Below are 16,032 nucleotides of genomic sequence, written 5' to 3' on the forward strand. Positions count from 1 at the left end.
AAACTAAGGTACATAAGCAACTAAACATTTATTTAACAAAATGAAATTTCTAAAGAAAATGAATTTATTGTGAAAGAATAGGATAATTTAGTACAAAGTATGGCCTCCTCTGCTATTCAGAACTTGTCGGCAACGATTATTCATTGAATTAATGAGACTGTTTATGCCATCTTGTGGTATTCACTCCCAATGAAATTGTAGCAAATCCTTCAGCTGTTGGGTTGTTGTCACTCCGTCCAAGTCCTTCAAAAAACAATACAAAAGGAAGAGTGAACGGGCTGGCCAAACAAAGTTTTTTTTGTTTGTAAACAACATGCGTTTGTTTTTATTTACTTATTTAGAGCATTGGTAACAAGACCTTTAGCTCAAACCAATATATAATAAAATAATAATATTTATAAAACATAATATATATAATTGTTAATTATTTTTCAATATCAATTTTAAAATAAGAAACACCCCCATTCGGTTTATGGGCAAATAAAAAATTTCGTTCAACATCAAGAATATTCTTTCCCCATTAACTAACGGTTAAACGTATAGGTAAGACGTTGTCCTCCGCGAGACCTTAATATTTTTGAGATAAGAAGCAAGGGTACGGTGACATTCTGCAACATTTATTAAAAATAATTAAAGAAAATGATACTTAATATATATTCTAAAACTGCAAGTATGTCACTTATTAACTTATTTTTGTAAAAATTATTAACATAGTAGTTTTAATTTAATTGCCTTTGAAAATAAAGCCGGTTTTTTACTAACTAGAAGTTTAGTCAAGCTCTAACTCGCCTTACAGCACTGCGACGAACGGCTCAACCTCCAGTTCGACATCGACGTCGAGTACAGCCACAAATGTAAATAATTTATGAAGGAAAATATTATCAAATTTAAATAATAACTATGCATGTTAAGAAAAGGTTAAGTTTTTTTTTAAATTAAGTGTTTTATCTGATTATAGGCTTATTTTATTTTATTTATTTATTTATACCTGCATGCTTAGTAGTGCTTATAGTCTAAGCCTGCACGACTTTGTCTTTCCCAAGAAGAAAAATAACCACGTAATAATAAACGTTACAATGCGATTCAAATGAAAATAGGTTCCAATTTGCGCCATATTATGATGTCATAGCTATCAAAATTATAATTTAAAATATAATTATAGCGGGCAAAAGTCTGCTTAATATATATAGCCTTTCATGTTTCTAGAAATATCGCCTCCGATCTACGTTATTGTCAGGGTTGTCATATTTCTTTAATTTTTTTACTTAGTTTGTCCCTTATTTTTATCTGTTGGTAAAATGTGTGCATAGTACTAATATAATAAAGAATACAAATATTTACTATGGTAAATTGAACACAAATTGAACCTGTTTTTACTTGTTAGAATCCGCGATAGTGCGCGATTTGAAACACAACTAGCGTCATCTAGCGATGGATAGCGATTTTATAAATTTTTTGTATGTCTGTCTCCGGAACGACTGAATCTGATTGGACTTTATTTTGAAAAAAATAATAATAGAAGGGTATTAAACAGAGGATGGCAATTTGTGTGGCTACCTTTTTGACAGACGTGGGGATAGATTACGTTACTTGATACCCAGATTGAGTTTATTGAAAAAGTAGCATCCGCCAACGTGGATCTCGGAATAGTTCTCATATTCAAAATTGACACTCCCGAAAACCTCATAATTGATACCCATTTTTATTGAAAAACTAACATCCCCCATCTTGTGCACGTTTGTTACGTTTTTAATAAAAAAATCACACTCATAGTATAAAGGCGAAAGTTATATACTCTAAATGGATTTGGATATAATAAGTTAAGGTAACTGTTCGCAGGCTTGACGACTTCCAGCCTCCCGAACAAGCCGGATTACCAAAAGGCTTAAGCACAATAAATCACATACATACGCTGCGGCAGGTTATACAGAAGAGATAGGAGTATAACCAGCACCTTTGCTTGGAGTTCGACCACCATGTCAGCCCGTCTCCAGGATCAGATCTCGAAGCCTATCCGACTGCATTGGGGAGTCAGACAAGGCGATGTCATATCGCCCAAGATGTTCACCGCTGCGTTGGAAGATGTCTTTAAGCTTCTGGACTGGAACGGAATGGGCATCAATATCAACAGCGAATATATCACTCTACTTCCGATTCGCTGACGATATCGTAGTCATGGTAGAGAATATGGAAGACTTAAGCCATATGCTCGATGGCCTCAATACAGCTTCCCAAGGAGTAGGTCTCAAAATGAACATGGACAAGACGAAGATTATGTCAAATGTCTATGTCGCACTTACTCCCGTAACAATTGAAAACTGTACTCTCGAAATTGTTGACGAGTACGTCTACCTTGGACGAATAATCCAGTTAAGCAGGTCCAATTTGGGGAAAGAGATCACTCGTCGAATCCAACTCGGATGGACAGCGTTCGGGAAGCTCCGTAACATCTTCTCGCCCCAAATACCGCAGTGTCTGAAGACGAAGGTTTTCAACCAGTGTGTGTTGCCAGTGGTGACAGAGGGAACGCAGAGGTGCTTGCTAACTATGGACCTTATGAAGAAGCTAATTGTGGCTTAGAGGGCAATGGATAAGGCTCGGAGTTTCTCGGCGAGATCGAATCAGGAATGAGGAGATCTGCAGGAGAACCAAGATCACCCACATAGCCCAAATGATTGCGAAACTGAAGTGGCAGTGGGCAGGACACATAGGTCAACGGACAGATGGCCGGTTGGGCAGAAAAGTGCTCAAATAGCGACCACGTACCGAAAGACACAGTGTCGGCAGGCCTCCCACAAGATTGACCAACGATCTGGGTCAAGGTCGCCGGAATACGTTGGACGAGGGCAGCGTAGGACCGGTCGTCGTGGAGATCTTTGGGGCAGGTCTTTGCCAGTAGTGGACGTCTTCCGGCTGTTGATAATGAAGTGAAATATAATATTATTATTTACATTAAATAATTCGGTAATATGGTATATAAAATGTTAAGTTCCCTGAAATAAATTAAATTTGTTAAAAACTTGTCTTTAATACATCTTTTCCAGGGTATCTTTTGGGCATATGTAGTGTTGGCGGACATCAACATATCTTTATATGACAGCTTTTGTCAAAACTGTCAATGTTGCTAAATTGAAGTTATGTGTGTAAACAAAGTTTTATCAAACTTTATGAGCATGAATTTTTAAACGCTTAAATCTGGTGAAATATAAATCAGCCTCGAGGAACTGATTCGAGCAAAAGACACTCAACTTAATTGGTTTGTTCTTGTTTTCACATCTCTCTTTTGCTACGAACTGGTACCAATTCTCTTTCATTATCTGGTGTACGGGAAACCTGAAAAAAAAAAATAGCTTTTACAGATTTGCGCTGTATAACATGTATTAAATGATAGGTCTGTTATACCTTGTAAATTGCACTAGATTTTAATTGTTCGCGTTCTTGTAAGCCGTTCACATTCACTTGTAATCGTAACTCTTTGTACACAAATTACATTACATTACACAAATATATACAATGCATTTAAATAGACCCACTCTATAGTTTCAATTTCTGCCTGTGTGCTTATCGTGCCCTTTCATCTGTCTTTTTCTGACTAGTGGTTGAGAAAGGTATGTGAATACTTGTCAATAATTGTACCATATTTATTGAAAAAATATTAATTTAATTAATCATTTCCATTTTTTGCACAGCAATCATACATAAATAAAATAAACCTACCGGTTACATTCACACCATCTTTACCTATTATTTGAGCACTTTTTTATAGAACACACACGCTTGGTGATTGGTGATTGATACGCAGTTTACATACGACTATAAAAAGTGTGCTTACATTGTCTGCACCATCGCATAAAATTGCTTACATTCCCTATATATTATTATACTCTTTGTTTTTTTTTTTCTTCTTTTGGCAATAGCGTTTACTTTTTGCCAATAATGTACATTAAAAGATTGGGAAACTAAGTTAAAAAAGGATACGGAACACGGGAAAGGATCAGATAAGTAGAAATAGGATTGAAACGGATATTAAAAATTTCATAAATATATAATATATATCACAATGTGGGATACCAGTTAGTTTCGAATCTAAGACAATTCCCAAAAACTTAACATTATCTTTAACTGGAATCTGATAACCCTCATAAAATATAGAAATAGGAGGAGGAGTTCTTGATCTCGTGAATAAAACTATTGTACTTTTTTCAGGTGATAGATCAAGGCCATTTAAGTCCAACCAAGTTTTTAAATTTATCAGCGGTTGTGTTATAGAAGAACTAGCTTTTTCAATAGAAATATCACGACAGTAAATTAATAGATCATCAGCATAATGAAGAACATTTACACTATTAAGTGATGATTTTAAATCGTGTGTATAAATATTATACAATATTGGGCTAAGTACTGATCCCTGGGGGAGGCCCTTTGAAACAAGTCGAGTAATTGACTTCCTGTCATCTAGTTTCAGGATTATGTATCTTTCGGAAAGCATGTTTATGATAAAATTTGTTAATAGCAGAGGTATATTAAGTTGTAAAAGCTTACTCTTTAAAATACTTATTACGACATTATCATAGGCACAATTTATATCTAAGAACGCAGCTATTACTGATTTATTATTTGAAAATGATAATTGAATATCAGAAATGAATATACTTAAGCTATCAATAGTACTTTTCCCACGTCTGAAACCGAATTGGGATTCACATAATAGACCGTTATGCTCAACAAACCATTCTAAACGATTTTTTATAAAATGTTCTGTAATTTTCATCAAAACAGAAGAAAGTGCGATTGGGCGATAGGCAGAATGGTCTGCAGAACACCTATTAGGTTTCAGTACGGGAATTATTTCTTGACGTTTCCACGTGGAGGGGATGTTACCAGATGTCACTATGGAATTTATAAGAGATAAATAATAAAATAAAGCATCATCATCTAAATGAGAGATAAAGGAATACGGAATACCGTCCAGTCCAGGAGCAGAATCCTTAACATGAGACAATACTTTTAATTTAGTTCAGTGAGAGAAAATATACTGTTTAAACCAAAACAGTTATCATTATTTATATTTATTACAGGGTAACCAATTATTAAGTCTTCAGGAACGAAAGGTGGAGCCAATTTATCTAAAAAGCTATTAACTAAATGAAAAGGGATTGATTTTGGAGATGAATCTTTGTATGCAGATCTAAACCTTCTTATATTTTGCCATACAAGAGATGGTTTGACATCAGGTGATATTGAATAGCAGAAATTTTTCCAGCCATCAAATTTCTTTTTCTTTAGAAATTTTGAAGTTTCTGACATACTCTTTGTAAGAATTTCAAAATTCTCATCAGTGGAGCATTGACAGTATGTAATTTCAGCATATTTTCTTCTCTTTACTGCCTCAGTACATTCGTTATCCCACCAAGGAGGAGAAGGAATAAAACCCAAAGAGCTATTTTTACTTGGAAATATCTCATTGGCAACCTCAATAAAGATTCTTGCTAAAGAATCTGCACACTGAGATTCTGTACCTGGATTAATTTTTGGAAGTGTAATAATTTTGTTTTTTATTAGATCTTTATATAAATCCCAATCAACATCATTAAGCTTATATTTTAAACGAGGAGAATAAGTTTTATGTAATACTTTATTGTTATTATTGCAGGTTGGAAATGATAATAATAGTGGGAAGTGATCACTACCAAAAGTAGATCGTAATGGATCCCAGGACAAATAAGAAGCAAGATTAGGTGTAGTGACTGTTAAATCTGGAGCACTTGGGCCCTCGTCAGGATGAGAACGTCGTGTAGGACGACCATCATTTAATATACACAAATTCACTGAATCAGATATATCTATTAATGTGTTACCATAACTATTAGAAGATAAGTAACCCCAGGATTCATGGCGACAGTTAAAATCACCAAGGATCATAAAAGGCTTCGGAAGAATGGAAATAATATCTTTGATTTCATTTAAGATTGCAGAAGAAGGATGAGGTATATAAATAGATACATAACAGATATTTTCAACTAAAGCAGCAATAATAGAAAAATCATTACTGTGAGAAGGAATAGAGAAGAGAGAAAAGGAAAGTGGGTGTTTCACAAGCATGGCTACTCCGCCATGCCCATCCACACGATCTTCTCTGAGACATGAATAACCTCGAATCTTAAATAAAGATCCTGGTTTCAACCATGTCTCTTGAAGAGCACAGATATAAGGTTTATATTTATTTAATAAATAAATAAGATCACTTTTTTTAGGAGTGATGCTTTGACAATTCCATTGAAGAACTTTGTCCATTATTTGGTTTATAAATTTGAGTAATTGCAGAAACTAATAAGGCAGCGTTGGATGGTGAAAATTCATTCGATTGACTAAGAGATTTTATAAGAGAAATAATTAAATCAATTACTGAGGATTCCAAAGGATTTTCATTTTCTTTGTTAATTAATGCACATCCATTAGAGGGTTGGGGAATATTAAAATCCCTTAAAATTTCTTGGTGAGCAGATTTGTCATATCCTTTGCTAAGTGTAGGTGGAGGCTTTGGTTTAACAAAAACAGTTTTTTATATGAAGTATTGTTTATAGCTTTAGGTGTTGAATGTTGATGCTGGGTTGGAAAAGTATTAGGAGTGATGTTAGGTGATGAGAGTAATGTATCTGCATATGAAATTCGAGAGACAGATGGATGTATCTTTGAAGCTTCTGAATAGGAAATACAGTTTTTAGCCATTGATTCCTTTATAGCTCTTTGTCTTTCATATTCTAAACATTTTTTATCAGTTGCAATATGGGAACCTTTACATAAACAACAAGATATAAAATCATCTTGAACAGAGCAGTTATCACCACTATGTCCTTGACCACATCTAAAACATCTTGGTTTAGATCTGCATTGAGATTTCACATGACCAAACCGACAACAATTGTAGCATTGAATAGTAGGATATATATACAAGTCTACAGTAAGAGAAGTGTAGCACATATATACTCGTTTAGGCAAAAACTGTCCATCAAAAGTAAATACCACAGACTCAGTACATTTAAGATGGTTTTGTCCATCAATCATCATCTTTTGTTTTATTCTCTTAATTTTTATGATTGGGCCACAGCCAATAGGAACAGAAACATTATCTTTTATTTCCTCTTCAGACCACTCAGCTGGTACTCCTCTGACTATTCCTATTCTACTCACAGAAAATGATGGAATAAAAGCCTTATATTTTTCATTTTCTAAATTTTTGTTTCCAACAAAGTCATTTGCATCTTGGTACTTAGAAAAAGAAATAGATAACCTATTCCGGCCTATCCTTTTTAAACTTCCATTCACAATATTTTTAATAGAATTTCTTTTGAGAAAACGACCAAATGTAACTGGATGTAAAGTAACATTATCATCGGGAGATGAATACTGTTTCTGAATGTGTACAACAAAAGGAGCAGCATCTAATGAGTTATATAACAGCCTTGCAACAGGGGGCTGTGGCTGTTGTGGAGTGTCTGTGTTATTTTTTTGTATGGTCTCTACTACTATAGAAGAATTATTGCAAGAATCGACTTTGGAAAGAATTTGTTTGTCACTAATGTCTACACATTTGCAATCACTTTCCTTAATATCCTTCTTATCACCACGGTGTTTTCGTCGTCTTTTATTACAGTGTCTGCATATTCTGGGTCGAGCTGACACTCTTTTACGGCCACTAGATGTCTGAGACTCAGAACCATCTGTATCCATCGTGCTACCTTCGTCATTATTAGAAATTGTCACTACATGACCTATATCAGGGGCTGTCCCCCCAGGATCATCCGGGGGGTCCATCATATCATAGAAAAGTGAAGAAAAGAAGACTTACCAATAGGATGAAATTTACACAAATTAACACTTTAATAAAAACTAACTACTAAAATATATACAAACTACAACTTATCTGATCAAAATATCTAAATATTTACATGAAATTTAAAAATAAAATGAAAAATTATCAAAATTACGTGCGACCGATCTTAAGTTTCCCGCCCTTTTTCCCATACTCTTTGGTCTGCACATTTTTTCCGTTCGGCTATCAGATTTTTTTTTTGGATTTTATGGCCTGGTAACAAGCCCTTTAAGCCTTGTCTTTTTTCGGTCACTTTCGCTTTGAGAGCGCTTCACGACTGTTCACTAACTTCTAAATGTTATTTAATGTACTCTTAAGGTATTTGTACAAAGGCTTGAAATTATGTACATCACCTAACAATTTTTCAAGCGGCGGCGGGCGGGAAGAAAGATCATAATCATTGACTTCACTCAACTCACTTGCAAGCACTAATCTGTCAATTAAAAAGCTTTGACAATCGAAAATCAGGTGTTTCATGTCTGCGTTGCTACATCCACAGTGCGAACATTCACTATTTCGAATAATGCCAAGTCTTGCTAGGTGTGACGGTGCAGTATTATGGCCAAAACGCAATCTATTAATGGTGGTGATGTAATCACGGCTGGCTTCAGGAAGTTTGTTGTACCAAGGTCTTGTTGGTAAGTTGACTTGAATGCTTCCGTACCATTTGCCTTTAATCTTCCGACCCTCTTTCCATAATTCTATCCACGCTTTTCAGTACTTTTATTAATAGAGTACCAATAATCAGTCATAGGTACATCTAATCCATATCTTACATCTATAGCATTAGTTCCCTCAAATGCTGCCCTGTCTGCTCATACATTCCCTGTTATACCCTTGTGAGAAGGCACCCACATGAAAGAGATTTCAATACCCATATTGGTATATCAACTGTTTGATAAAGAATAGAATATAGTTACTTTTATAATTACAATTTAAGCTATCCATGCCTTGAAGTAAAGTTAATGAATCAGTAATAATAAGAAATTTTGTACAATTATTTACATTGCAAATCATTTTTAAAGCCTGATGAATAGCATATGCTTCAGCAGTAAAGATTGAACAGGCATCATGCAATACAAAGCTCTGAGACAATTGTGTTTGTGGGTCATAAAATGCACACCGGGTATATCCATCTCCCTTAGGGTTCATACGCACTATGCGGTTACCCGCAATGCGGCTAGCCGTGCGGTTGACCGCAAGCACAAATATGTACGTAATATTCATTTCTATGCGCACTGCGATGCGGCTACCCGCAGACCGCTCCGGTCGCTCGGAGGGCTGCGGCCCGAGTGACGGCTACCCGGACGGTTGCTATACGCACTGTGCGGCTCAGTCTGCGGCTGCCCGCCATTGAGTGAGTGTGTGCACGTGGTTACGTCTGGTAAAATGGAATTAGATACCGAAAAATTTGTCATCGAAATCCAGAGTCGGCCAGCAATTTGGAACACCAAATTACCAGAGTATTCTGATAGAATATTAAAACAAAGAGCATGGGAAGAGTTAGTGCATATTTATCACGGTACGGAATTGACAAAAGAGGAAAAACAAAAACTAGGTAATTATCAAAATTTTATTCAAATGTAATTATCCTGCCATTCTACCCTCCCTTCATGCATAAAATATTCTGCAAATAATTCTCGATATCCGAAAGCAGTTCTATTGTTTCTTCGCACGTTATCTCGAGTAATCGTTTCAGTTAGTGGATTACTTAATGAGTCTCTAAAAGAATATCCGTCTCTGTCTCTTACAAAGTTGTGTCAAATGCAAGCAGATTTAATAATATCACTAACTAAATCGATGTGAACATTAATTGGTCTGTGAAAAATGCGCCACTTATTCGCAAGTATGCCAAAAGTACATTCAATGTAACGTCTAGCCACACACAGTCTATAATTGAATGTTCTTTTTGTAATATTTAAATTATTTCTCGGATAAGGGCGCATCATACTCGTACTTGAAAGCAAATGCCTCGTCTCCTACAAAAACGAAGGGAAAACAAGTTGCATTGTTTCCTGAAATAGGTGCTGGTTCAGGAATGTTCAAGCAGTTCTCTTGAATTTTTTTATACAAGTTTGAGTTTTGGAATATTGCTGAGTCACCGAATCTTCCATATGCTCCAACATCAATCATCACAAATTTGTAGCTGCTGTCACAAATTGCTAGCAATACCAAAGAAAAATATCCTTTATAATTGAAGCACATTGATCCACTATTGTTAGGTGCTATAATTCTAATGTTTTCCGTCACAAGCACCTATACAGTTCGGAAAATGTGCTCGAGTAGAGAAACCATTTGCAATTTGAAGCCACATATCTTTGGTTGGTTGTGGTAGGCATATATTTTTTTGCGGTTGCGAATGCGGCTGCCCGCGATGCGGCTGGCCGCATTCGCAACCGCATCCTGCGGTCAGCCGGACGGCTAGCCGCATTGCGGGTAACCGCATAGTGCGTATGAACCCTTAGGGTTCATACGCACTATGCTATATAGGCAACCGCAACGTGCGGTTGAAGAACCGTTGCGATTTGCGGTCATGTCGATCCATTTCAAAGATGGACGCGGACGAAGTTGCAGCTATTTACTACATTTACACACGTGACGTAAAGAAGAAAAAACAAAGAAAGAAGTAATGGGTGCATCCTTATTTGCAAACACGGGATGAGAGCAAGCATTTTGCAATATTTTTCGAAGAACTAAAAAAATATGAAGATAAGTTTTTCGGATTTACTAGAATGAGCATAAAAACGTTTGAAGAATTATTGAACATTCTAAAAACATTTATAACGAAGCAAGACACACAATTTCGCAATAGTATTAAACCGGAAGCAAAGTTAATAATAGTGCTACGGTAAGTAAAATACATATTTATAATTCAATTTTTATTCAAATAATGAAGGTAAGTACACATTTCAAGCATCATAGTCAGTGATGGAATTAAAAAGTTCCAGATAATCACTATCCTGAGATTTTTCGCTTTGAGTTGAAATTGGCGATTGTGCATTCGTCGGACTCCTCACAATTTCTTGAGACGTGTCTCGTCCAAACTCCGAAGACTGCACAGGCTGCATGTAGACATTACTTCCTGAATACTGTGCCGTTTGATATCCATGATGGGTATTCCCTCGTCCAACCTCCGAGAAGTTTGTACGGTGAGAATAGGGACTATTACCAGAATAATGTGACGTTTGATATCCCCGGTAAGAATTAGGTCTTGGATAATCAATGTTCGAATAATTGAAAATTTGCGCATCTTTAATTACCTTTAAAATATCTAATTTACTTTGCATTTGCATATGTTCTGGTTTTTTTAAAATTCTTTTACTAGAGACAAGAAAAACAGGCGATCCTCGTCATCTTCAACACTCTTTCTTTCTAAATTTCTATTCAAGGCCCCGACTAACTCTCTACCGATAAGATCATCACTATTATTTTTCTTGCTTCTCTTTGGTGCCCATGAAGTATTTGATGGAAGTGTTTCTTCATTTTGCATAGCTGTGTTACCATCTTCATTTTCTGTAGTTACATTGCCCGTTGTGCTATTGACAGTTACAGTATCTTTTAAAAATAACAAACTATCGTAGAAAACATATGAAGTCTTTTTTTTGCCGCTGATCCGCTCTTAGTCTCTTTCGCTTTATGGGCCTTCACAAAACAGTCGCGAATATTTCTCCATTTTTTTTTAATACTCAAACCTAAAAAAAAACATTGTTTCAGATATTTGGCGTCAGGCTGTTCATTCGCAGAATTGCATTATATGTTTAAGATTGGAATTAGTACTATCGCCGAAATAGTTCGAGAAGTATGTGCAGCTATATGGTTTTGCTTAAAAAATATATGCCTACCACAACCAACCAAAGATATGTGGCTTCAAATTGCAAATAGTTTCTCTACTAGAGCACATTTTCCGAACTGTATAGGTGCTTGTGACGGAAAACATATTAGAATTATAGCACCTAACAATAGTGGATCAATGTGCTTCAATTATAAAGGATATTTTTCTTTGGTATTGCTAGCAATTTGTGACAGCAGCTACAAATTTGTGATGATTGATGTTGGAGCATATGGAAGATTCGGTGACTCAGCAATATTTCAAAACTCAAACTTTTATAAAAAAATTCAAGAGAACCGCTTGAACATTCCTGAACCAGCACCTATTTCAGGAAACAATGGAGACGAGGCATTTGCTTTAAGTACGAGTATGATGCGCCCTTATCCGAGAAATAATTTAAATATTACAAAAAGAACATTCAATTATAGACTGTGTGTGGCTAGACGTTACATTGAATGTACTTTTGGCATACTTGCGAATAAGTGGCGCATTTTTCACAGACCAATAAATGTTCATATCGATTTAGTTAGTGATATTATTAAATCTGCTTGCATTTTATACAACTTTGTAAGAGACAGAGACGGATATTCTTTTAGAGACTCATTAAGTAATCCACTAACTGAAACTATTACTCGAGATAACGTGCGAAGAAACAATAGAAGTTCTTTCGGATATCGAGAATTATTTGCAGAATATTTTATGCATGAAGGGAGGGTAGAATGGCAGGATAATTACATTTAAATAAAATTTTGATAATTACCTAGTTTTTGTTTTTCCTCCTTTGTCAATTCCGTACCGTGATAAATATGCTAACTAACTCTTCCCATGCTCTTTGTTTTAATATTCTATCAGAATACTCTGGTAATTTGGTGTTCCAAATTGCTGGCCGACTCTGGATTTCGATGATAAATTTTACCAGACGTAATCACGTGCACACTCACTCAATGGCGGGCAGCCGCAGACTGAGCCGCACAGTGCGTATAGCAACCGTCCGGGTAGCCGTCACTCGGGCCGGGCTGCGGCCGGAGCGGTCTACGGGTAGCCGCATCGCAGTGCGCATAGAAATGAATATTACGTACATATTTGTGCTTGCGGTCAGCCGCATTGCGGGTAACCGCATAGTGCGTATGAACCCTTACTGCCATCAGTGTACAAGAAATAATAAAAGTTATTTTCTGCCATAAACTGTAGCATTTCTGAGTTAGTAGACACATTTGTTTTTAGAATTTTTACTGAGTGGACTAGTCCTTGATAAGAAAAAGAGTAACAGGGCCAAGGGCATTGCTTTCTTAATTTAGAATATTGTTTTTCTACTTCCAGGAAAATATTGTACAAATTTGGGGGATATCAATTCAACAGTGCAAATCCTGTGGTTAAAGGCCCAGAAACATTAATACGATGAGTTACAATTTTGTTTATGATTTGCATATTATTAGAAGATAAAAGTCTGAGACAATACCTCTCAATGAGTAGTAATCGTCTCAGAATCAAAGGCATTATTTTGGTCTCTACTTCCATGGCCCTTATGGGAGTAGAGGACATAGCACCAGATATTAGTCTCATTGCTTTATTCTGCACAATGTCTAGTTTCTCTGTATGTTTACTATCAAAGTAAGCTAAAGTGCTGTAATCAAAATGACTTCGTACTATTGATTTAAATAACATGGACAATATTTTGGGGTCAGCTCCCCAGGACACACCTGCCAGACATCTTATTATATTTAAACCTTTCATAGCATTGTTTGTTATGTATTTAATATGCTCTTCAAAAGTCATCTTCTGGTCAATGATGACACCCAAAAATTTCTTTGAACTGACTCTATTAATGACTTTACCATTATTAAGAACATTGCCATTTTGTACATCATTGCCAAAAATCATTAGACTGCTTTTGGATGTAATAATATTTAAATGTAATTTGTTATAATATTTTGATAATTGGCTAAAAGCTAAATTAAAGTTATCTATTGCTATTTGGATATTTTGGTTGGAGCAGTATAGCACAATATCATCTGCAAACCGAAGGATATTTACATTTGTAGTATTTACATATTTACATATCTCACAAACACAAATTATATAACAAAGGTGATAAAGTGGCGCCTTGCATAGTGCCCTTTGATGTTATTCTTGGGCCATACAGAATATTATTATGTCTCACATATAAGACTCTACTGTGAAGAAAACTGTAAAGCCAATTACATAGTTGTCCAGGGACACCTAAGTTGGTTAAAATTTTAACAAGTATGCCGGGATCAACATTATCAAAAGCTCCTTGAACATCTAAGAAGACACAAACAGTGTGTGAATTCATGTTTTTGGAACATTTCAGGTCTGTAATCAGTGATATGATACTGTCAGTGCAACTACGCCCACGACGGAAGCCATATTGTACATTGGGAATGATACCATTAGCCTCAACAAACCAATCAAGACGAGCTTTAATCATGTTTTCAAACAGTTTGCCAAAACATGAGGATAAAGAAATTGGACGGTAGGAGCTAGCTAAATCCGGAGATTTATCTGGCTTAAGTATGGGAATAACACATTGTGTTTTCCATGAGTTGGGTATTAATTTCTGGTCCCATAAAGCATTAAGAATATTTAAAAACACTACCTGCACTGATTCATGTAGTTTTTTAATCAAAATATATGGGTAATCATCTAAGCCGGGAGTAGAATTGCGTCTAGATCTCAAACTCATTGTAAATTCGGTCCATGTAAAGTTATCTAATAAATGTTTTGAATTTCGGTTGTTGTTATTAATTCCAAAGTAAGTGTCCAGTTCATCAATTTCCTCTAAATTACTATTATCAGCTAACTTGTCTAAAAATGGAACAACAAATTCATCACTATAAGATTTATTATTAGTAGACTTGACACCCTTAAACATTTTAATATAGTTCCGAATCTTGCTAATAGGGGTTAATTAACACAAATTATTCTGACTCTCTTTCTTTTGCTGAGATATAGTCCGCTTCTTCAATGCATCTATTTTTTTATAATTTATGTAGTTTTCCATAGTAGGATCTGATCTATACAATTTTAGTGCATCATAAGAAGCTATTACATTCTGTTCACGTTGATTCCACCATGGTGTCGGAGGTCTACTCCTAAAACCATTAGGTTTTGTGAATTTAGGGATGCACAATTGCTTAAGTGTATCAACACAATTCCACTAAATACTGTTTCTGAAAATTTGGAATATTTTTCCCAGTTAGCCCAACTTATCAACTTGTGAATTAAATTGATATTTTTCAACCCCTATAACAATTTTGGTAATAGTAGGATAATGGTAACTTCCCATAGAGTTATCACGAACTGACCAGTCACATACAGGTGCTAGACATGCACTAGCAAAGCTAATGTCGATAGCAGAAGGCTGACATCTAGGTGAGTTTACTGTTGTAAAAGAACCATCATTTAAGATACAGAGCTCGCACTCATCAATCACGTCATACAGATTCTGACCCCTACCTTTTGTTGATAAACAGCCGAAAGCTATGTGGTGTACGTTAAAATCACCACTTACAAAAACGGGCTTCAGAAGGTCTCTAATAATATTGCGCAGTCTATTTAATCTAATATGGCCACTAGAGGGTGGACAGTACACACATAAAATACTCAAGTTACCATTTCCAGTGGATACCGATAAAGCAACAGTTTGTATGTCCTCAAAAAAAGTAGTATTTAAAACCCTGTATTTTAAATACGGTCTAATAAGTATAGCGACGCCATTGTGAACGTTTATAGAATTTCTATTGAACATGTTATATCCAGGTATTCTAATTATCCTTAAACCAACTTTCATTAAGTAAGCAAATATCTATGTTATTTTCTCTCAAAAATTTAATTAATAAGGGTTTTTTACTGTTGGCACTTTGAATATTATACTGCGCAATACGTATCTCAGATGTTCGAGGAGAGTCCAAATCCATAATTATATATATTTTATGGATGTAGTAGTGACTGGAGTAGAGTCATCTTTATTGCCCAGCTCCACCAAGCAACGTATCAGGGCCAGAAGTACGTCATTGTTGGAGACAATTTGGGCTTTGATGTCTTTATTTACAGCCTGAGGCACAGGCATATTTACAGTTTTATTTACAGGCTTATTTACAATTATAGGTTTATTTACAACACGCACAGGGTGAGGCGGCGGTAGTGGGGGGAATCTGGGAGTTTTAGTAATTGTTTGTGTAACACTTGCATAAGAAATCTTGATTTTCTTTTCGTTCATTTTATTTATTTTTACGGGACATAGTTTTGAAATTGCAAGATGAGGGCCACTGCAATTGCAACAGCTTATATCATTGGGTTTGTCACAATC

At 35.6% G+C, this 16,032-nt stretch overlaps 3 long non-coding RNA genes across 6 annotated transcripts; 2 read left to right on the forward strand and 1 right to left on the reverse strand.

Moving 5' to 3' along the window:
* Positions 1-8,010, reverse strand: LOC126974408 (uncharacterized). Of its 4 annotated transcripts, none has more exons than XR_007731525.1 (4): positions 3,718-3,933; positions 3,250-3,333; positions 1,955-2,913; positions 1-243 (listed from the first exon to the last, which is right to left on the reverse strand). It is a non-coding gene; the product is annotated as an uncharacterized LOC126974408 (long non-coding RNA). The 4 variants fall into 4 exon arrangements; XR_007731523.1 differs by having other exon boundaries at positions 1,955-2,101; positions 2,767-3,333; XR_007731524.1 differs by lacking the exon at positions 3,718-3,933 and adding an exon at positions 7,850-8,010 and having other exon boundaries at positions 1,955-3,333.
* Positions 4,070-6,419, forward strand: LOC126974407 (uncharacterized). The gene is made up of 2 exons (XR_007731521.1): positions 4,070-5,539; positions 5,654-6,419. It is a non-coding gene; the product is annotated as an uncharacterized LOC126974407 (long non-coding RNA).
* A 272-nt stretch (positions 8,011-8,282) lies between the features above and the next one.
* On the forward strand, positions 8,283-14,453 carry LOC126974406 (uncharacterized). The gene is made up of 2 exons (XR_007731520.1): positions 8,283-8,511; positions 14,035-14,453. It is a non-coding gene; the product is annotated as an uncharacterized LOC126974406 (long non-coding RNA).
* Positions 14,454-16,032: the final 1,579 nt, after the last annotated feature.

The sequence above is a fragment of the Leptidea sinapis genome, chromosome 32 (genome assembly GCF_905404315.1).
Source record: "Leptidea sinapis chromosome 32, ilLepSina1.1, whole genome shotgun sequence".
NCBI lineage: Eukaryota > Metazoa > Arthropoda > Insecta > Lepidoptera > Pieridae > Leptidea > Leptidea sinapis.